Source organism: Nilaparvata lugens, chromosome 10, assembly GCF_014356525.2.
Source record: "Nilaparvata lugens isolate BPH chromosome 10, ASM1435652v1, whole genome shotgun sequence".
Lineage (NCBI taxonomy): Eukaryota > Metazoa > Arthropoda > Insecta > Hemiptera > Delphacidae > Nilaparvata > Nilaparvata lugens.
In genome coordinates, this window is record NC_052513.1 from 768,975 (window position 1) to 777,081 (window position 8,107).

The following is an 8,107-nucleotide window of genomic DNA, read 5'->3' on the forward strand; positions in this document are numbered from 1 at the left end:
TAACAGTGGAAGTTGCGACATAAACGCCCTATACCATGGGATATCTACTTACGCTATTGTTTCTCTATGGTAATTGCCACTAATATAATATTTTTGAAATTGTTGTACCGTGCAGTTTGGAGGGAAACATTCATTACTGTTCTTACAACTAACATAACTTATAACAAATAGTAAGACTCTTTGTAAGATATAACAAAATCAATACAACTTACTATCGATTTCAAATAGAACAAATTAAATGAGGTAGCCTACCTATATCTATAACAACAATATAGGCCTAGAGATAAAACAACTTGAAATATTATGTCATATTCAAATTATATTGCGAAATTATGTCGGGATTTTCTGTGAGCAGGAGGAAAAAATCTTTGAGAGGGCACTTCGTGAGAGGCTTGTGAGTTTGGCACTATACTCCCTGGATGAAGAGGCAATACATTGTTTTTGAGCTCTATGACTGATCTCCCATCTTAGTTTCGTTAAATTTTTACATTTTGAATCAATCTATCCAGCTGGTCATGGTTGGATGGACTACTGAATGCTGAATTATAGAATGATATAATATATAATATCATTATCAAGTGATCCTAATGGCTCAGATTTGATAGCACAGTTCTTTAGATAGCACATGAATAATATTTGCAGGGCCTCAGTCATTATTTAGACATTCAAGACATTGGTCGCTTTACTCCTCACTGATTTTTTGATGACATGTTTCCTCCAATTGGCTGATTACAACTAACAGCTGACTCTCAGCCAATGGGAGGACCGACTCGGTATCGTGACGGTGAGAAGTCGATGAGTTGTAAAAACGGCCATTCAGACATTTGAGCAAACCCAAAATGATAAAGATTTCAAATTGACCAGGAGAATATTTCTCCGTTGTGTTTGTGAAAATCAACATAGAACATGACTAAAAAAGATAAACTTACTTGACCATTTTTGTATGTGTGCTGAATACCTTCCAGCAATGAACGCATTTATGCGTTTTTAGTGGAATTTTTTTATAACCATCGGAGTCCAGTGTCTGTGATTTCTTTGATGTGAAATCTGGAAGTAATTTCAAGAAATCTCAATTTAATTTATATACTTTTTACTATACTTAGGCTACAGTACAACATAATTATAGTGGTTGCATTGAATTGGCCTTTATCAAATGTTGTAAAAAAAAAAAATTAAATTTGTTAAATTAATGTAGCCTAATGTAGTCTACTTGATCAATCAAGCTACCGCATTGCTTGTTAGTGTAGCCCAACTCAATCAATTGGTAGACTGTATCTTAATCAAACTTTATACAACAATGATAAATTCTCTGTTGAGATCTTGAATGAATGAATTTATTATTAGCTTAGAATATATTAGCTTATTAGATGCAGTATCAGAGTATGTTGAAGAGCATACATTTCAACATATACGACATGCTCATGGAGGAAATCACCTGCCGTGAAAAATAATGACGACTCCCCAGCCTTCAGACTGTCAGGAGGACAAATACAAGTAACAAGCTATAGTTTCAAATTAAAATACTAATCATTTCAGTCTTTCAAAGTTATGGAATGTTTTAATTTAGAATACCGTACTACTTCTGATTGCTTTCCAGACTAAACTTGTATGAAGCCCATATCACAATGGAGATAAACTTAATTATTGCGTTTGTGAGTTTGGAATCAGAAAGTCGATAACAATACTTATTCTAACAAAGTAAAATAAAACTCAAAGGCTAACCTCCTTTAAAAGCGTTTTTATCCATAATGACCTCTGCCGGTTCAACATCTTGGACAGCAATAACCTCTTCTTCTCGTACATCATTAAATAAGAAGTCGTCAATAAAAATACACTCGTCTTTGAAACCAAACGATAGTTCTTGCGCTATTTCCATATCAGTTGCCCTGCCGTTATGTTTATCTCTCCTCCATAACCGAAAACCAAACAAACAATACAATAACAACATAATTATCAACAGACACAATTCACAATGCCCTCTGAATCACTAGAATTGATATTCAGTATAAGACCGCTTTTTGAAGCATATTGTCTTGAAGTAAGAACTATAATAGAAAAATAAAACTTGCTTGAGTTCAATACAGACAATATTTAGTTGTTTGAAATCATACCACATGATTTATTGGAATTTCTATTACATAGAGTAGAATATTACTCTTGAACTAAATATTGTTAGCTTATATGAGTTGAATAAGGAATGTATATGGGGTTTTTTTTATCAATGAAGAACTATTTGTATGCTTTCGGAAACATAGCACAACGATCAAACTTCACACCAACAATGCACAGTGGCAGAGAACCAGAGATGCTGCGAGACTTCCCAGAAACACACAAAAACAACACAGTACACAGCATCGAACGACGTTCAATATAACCTCAATTATTTCATTTCATATTTCAAGCAGAGTTGTTACTACGGCAAAATTCTAGCCGGCATGCTCCCCCTGTTATCTCAGTAATTATTGAAGATATCGACTCAAATTTTTTTTTAAATAAAAGAGGAGGAAAAAATAAAGCGCGCTAGCCTATTTTTATACAATTTAGTTAGATTTTAATATTAGAAATAGCTGTTTCAAAACTAACCTTATTTTGAAGAATGGACGATTCTAAATATATTATTATCTCAACTATTTTTGAAGGTATCAACTCAATTTTTTTTGATGAAAGAAGAAGGAAAAATAGGTGTTGCTTCTATGAATTTTATTTTGAAAGACTTTTTAAAACATTAAAAAAAAAACAGTTTGAATTTCTGAAGTGAGACTCAACAATGAAGAATGATGTTATGTAAACAATGAAGAATGAACTGTGATTAATGAAGCCAATAGCACAGCTGACTCATATTTTATGGCCGAATTAAAGATTTCAAAATAAGCGATTGCTCGAATGAATGTTCGCATCAATTCAACTTCTTCGAAAGTGATTGAAGAGGTAACTACAGGCAAGCATGGACATTGGAATACAATATAATTGATTAATCGATGAATTAAATAGAAATTAGATATTATTCTGGGGAGTTTTTCATTAAATTAACATTAACTTTCTAAAGCTGACCCTGAAACAGAACAGAAATTGGTAATTTTTGGTTTATGTGACTAACAATAATTGTATCTCACAATAAATTGTATCTCAAACAATTTTTTAAGATATCAATCAATTTTTTTTAAATTGAAGAGGAAGAAAAAATAGGTGTCGGTAATATAAATTCTATCCTAAAATACTAATTTGAACATTAAAAAAACAATTAGGTTCTGGTCAATTTATGTCGGGTTCAAGTCATTTATATTTATAGTAATTAAGATGATTGAATAGAACAATTGAACATTGAGATAGGATTCAAGAGTGTTAAGATAAAGAGATTTTTCAATAGTGGAGACTCTTTGAGTATGGAAAGAACTATAATGTTAAGAACTAGGAGTTGAAAAAGTGGTGGACAATGTACAAACCTTTACTCTTAATCACATTTTCTTATGACAATGATACATTTTAATTGAATGAACTTGTTATATATATATTTGAACTACCGCCTAAACAGAGTAGTCAACATAAAATATTGCACAGAAATGAAGAAAACACTGATTCAATTTATTACCAACAACATTATTTTACATGAATATGATATGAATATTACAAACATTTGCATTATAATCTAAATTATTATCCATTGTACATTTCTACACTACAACATTCAAAAAGATCAGACAGGCATTGAATTTGAAACACAAAGACAGACACATTCATAAGGCGCTGTTCACCTGTTCTAGTATTTTCTATTCTGTATCATATTCGACTTAACAATAATATAAAGTGTTCAATAAAGATCATTGAAATAATTCTACTGAGAGTTCTTATTCTTTCAAAAATACACAACAGAACTCTTGAATCAAGTCAAATAATTACTAACCTGAACAAGTATGACCAAAGCTTACTGAGCCTGGGCCAAGAACAGATCTCTCCTAAACTAAACTTTTTCTAATCTGAGATTTTCCTAAAATTAGCTTCACCTAACTAGAGTTTTTCCCAACCTAAAGCTTTTCCTAACCTAAGCTTTAACTAACCAAAGCTTTTCCTAACATAAGCTTTACCTAACCTTAGCTTCTCCTAACCTTAGCTTCTTCTAACCTAAGCTTTCCCTAACACTTGACTTTTTCCTGACCTAAGCTTATCCTAACCTTTGCTTCTCCTAACCTAAGTTTTTCCCAACTCAAAGCTTTCCCTAACCTAAAGCTTTTCCTAACCTAAGCTTTCACTAACCAAAGCTTTCCCCAACCCTAGCTTTTCTTAACCTAAGCTTTACCTAACGTTAGCTTCTCCTAACCTAAGTTTTACCTAACCCAAGCTTTACCTAACCTTAACTTTTCCCAACCAAAGCTTTTCCAACCTAAGCTTTTCCTAACCTGAGCTTTTTCCCAACCTAAGCTTTTCCTAACCTTAGCTTCTCCTTACCTAAGTTTTCCTAACTCAAAGGATTTCCTCAAGTAAGCCTTCACTAACCAAAGCTTTCCCCAACCAAAGCTTTTCCCAACCTAAGCATTCACAAACCAAAGCATTTGCTAACTAAAGCTTTTCCTAACCTGAGCTTCCTCTAACCTAATCTTTTCCTAACCCAACCGTTTCCTAACCTAAGTTTCTCCTAACCCAAGCTTCTCCTAACCTAAGTTTCTCCTAACTCAAAGCTTTTCCTAACCTAAGCTTTCACTAACCAAAGCTTTCCCTAATCAAAGCTTTTCCAACCTAAAGCTTTTCCTAACCTAAGCTTTCACTAACCAAAGCTTTCCCTTACCCTAGCTTTTCCTAACCTAAGCTTTACCTAACGTTAGCTTCTCCTAACCTAAGTTTTACCTAACCCAAGCTTTACCTAACCTTAACTTTTCCCAACCAAAGCTTTTCCCAACCTAAGCTTTTCCTAACCTGAGCTTTTTCCCAACCTAAGCTTTTCCTAACCTTAGCTTCTCCTTACCTAAGTTTTCCTAACTCAAAGGATTTCCTCAAGTAAGCCTTCACTAACCAAAGCTTTCCCCAACCAAAGCTTTTCCCAACCTAAGCATTCACAAACCAAAGCATTTGCTAACTAAAGCTTTTCCTAACCTGAGCTTCCTCTAACCTAATCTTTTCCTAACCCAACCGTTTCCTAACCTAAGTTTCTCCTAACCCAAGCTTCTCCTAACCTAAGCTTCTCCTAACCTAAGCTTTTCTAACCTAAGCTTTCACTAACCAAAGCTTTCCCTAATCAAAGCTTTTCCAACCTAAAGCTTTTCCTAACCTGAGCTTTCACTAACCAAAGCTTCCCCTAACCAAAGCTTTTCCTAAACTAAGCTTACCTAACCTTAGATTCTCCTAACCTAAGCTTCTCCTAACCTGAGGTTTCCCCAATTTTAACTTTTCCCAACCAAAGCTTTTCCTAACCTATGCTTTTCTCAACCTAAGCTTTTCCTAACCTAAGTTTTCCTAACCTAACTAACCCAACCTAACCTAACCTAACCTAAGCTTTTCCTAACCTAACCTAACCTAACCTAACCTAAGCTTTTCCAACCTAACTAACTAACCTAACCTAACCCAACCAACCTAACTAACCTAAGCTTTTCCTAACCTAACCTAACCTAACCTAACTAACCCAACCTAACCTAACCTAACCTAACCTAAGCTTTTCCTAACCTAACCTAACCTATCCTAAGCTTTTCCTAACCTAACCTAACCTAACCTAACCTAACCTAACCTAACCTAACCCAACCTAACCTAACCTAACCTAAGTTTTCCTAACCTAACCTAACCCAACCTAACCCAACCTAACCTAACCTAACCTAACCTAAGCTTTTCCTAACCTAACCTTACCTAACCTAACCTAACCTAAGCTTTTCCTAACCTAACCCAACCTAACTAACCTAACCTAACCTAACCTAACCTACCTAACCTAAGCTTTTCCTAACCTAACCAACCTAACCTAACCTAACCTAAGCTTTTCCTAACCTAACCTAACCCAACCTAAGCTTTTCCTAACCTAACCTAACCTAACTAACCTAACCTAACCAAACCTTACCTAACCTAACCCAACCTAACCTAAGCTTTTCCTAACCTAACCTAACCTAACCTAACCCAACCTAACCTAACCTAACCTAAGCTTTTCCTAACCTAACCTAACCTAACCTAAGCTTTTCCCAACCTAACCTAACCTAACCTAACCCAACCTAACCTAACCTAACCTAAGCTTTTCCTAACCTAACCCAACCTAACCTAACCTAACCTAAGCTTTTCCTAACCTAACCTAACCCAACCTAAGCTTTTCCTAACCTAACCTAACCTAACCTAACCTAACCTAACCAAACCTTACCTAACCTAACCCAACCTAACCTAAGCTTTTCCTAACCTAACCTAACCTAACCTAACCTAACCCAACCTAACCTAACCTAACCTAAGCTTTTCCTACCTAACCTAACCTAACCTAAGCTTTTCCCAACCTAACCTAACCTAACCTAACCCAACCTTACCTAACCTAACCTAAGCTTTTCCTAACCTAACCTAACCTAACCCAACCTAACCTAAGCTAACATAACCTAAGCTTTTCCTAACCTAACCTTACCTAACCTAAGCTTTCCCTAACCTAACCTAACCTAACCTAACCTAACCTAACCTAACCTAACCCAACCTAACCTAACCTAACCTAACCTAAGCTTTTCCTAACCTAACCTAACCTAACCCAACCTAACCTAAGTTTCTCCTAACTTAAAGCTTTTCCTCACCTAAGCTTTCACTAACCAAAGCTTTCCCTAACCTAAGCTTCACTCAACCTTAGATTCTCCCAACCTTAGCTTCTCCTAACCTAAGCTTTTCCTAACCAGAGCTTTTCCCAACTTAAGCTTATTCCTCACCCAAGGTTTTCTTAACCTAAGCTTTCCCCAACCAAAGCTTTTCCTTACCTTAGCTTCTCCTAACCTTATCTTTTCCTAACATAGGCTTTCCCTAACCTTAGATTTTTCCAACCTTAGCTTTTCCTCACCAATTTTTCCCCAACCTAAGCTTTCCCTAACTTGTGCTTTTTTTAACCTAAGCATTTCCCAATCGAAGCTTTCCCCAACCAAAGCTTTTCATAACCTAAGCTTTCACAAACCAAAGCTTTTTCTAACCTAATTTTTCCCAACCCAACAGTTTCCTAGCCTAAGTATCTCCTAACCTAAGATTTTCTCAACCTAAGTGTTTCTAAGCTAATGCCTCCTAACCAAATCCTTCTATGCAAAATCTTCCAACCTAACCTCCCCTAACCTAACCTTTTTCAACCCAAACCTTTGTAACCTGAGTTTTTTATTATCCCCAACCCAACAAAGCCTAACTCGAACTAACAAATGCAGTCCAGCCCAACCATTGAGCTCCCCTCTAACCAAGCATTTTCCAACCTAATATAACAAAGCCTTACCAGATAAAGACTGAGCAACCCTCAGACTTGCTCAGTCTTCATCACTTAAGGTTTGATAGTCACATCAAACTTTGGTAGGTAGGGTTTCATCAATATCGTTAGATACAGGAGAAAATGTGGTCAGCAGTAATTATGGTTAGCTCCATTTAAAAATATTCAACAACTGGCACATTTTTGATATTTTCCAGATTTCCTATCAACTTCATCAATAGCATTAAATACAGAAGAAAATGTGGTCAGCAGTAATGGTTAGCTCTTTGATGGAATTAGAATTTTTATTCAAATTGATACATTTGAGTTCTAATTCAAAATTATTTTTTTCCCAAAATTGGATTTTTTTTTTTTGAAAAAATTGAAGATAGGTAGTGAAAATTATAACTGGAACCGTTTTAAGCATGAGTTAGCCTGTGGTACTTTTCTGTAAGTTGTATAATCTGAATGATTGAATAAATAAATAAACTCTAATTATTAATACCTAAATGAGACTTTACAAATTTAGTACCCATTGGGGTTTCCAATTTTTTCAAAAAAAAGTTTGAATTGGTTTGTTTTTCAGATTGGTTTCTACAAGGATGCAGGTTGATGCCTAGTGAGATCGGACTCCCCGATTATGTATTAAGTATTCCAATTATGGGAAAAAATGTAGAACAAATTATAATTTAAATATATCAAATTGAAGTTTGTAAAACAATAACAATAAAA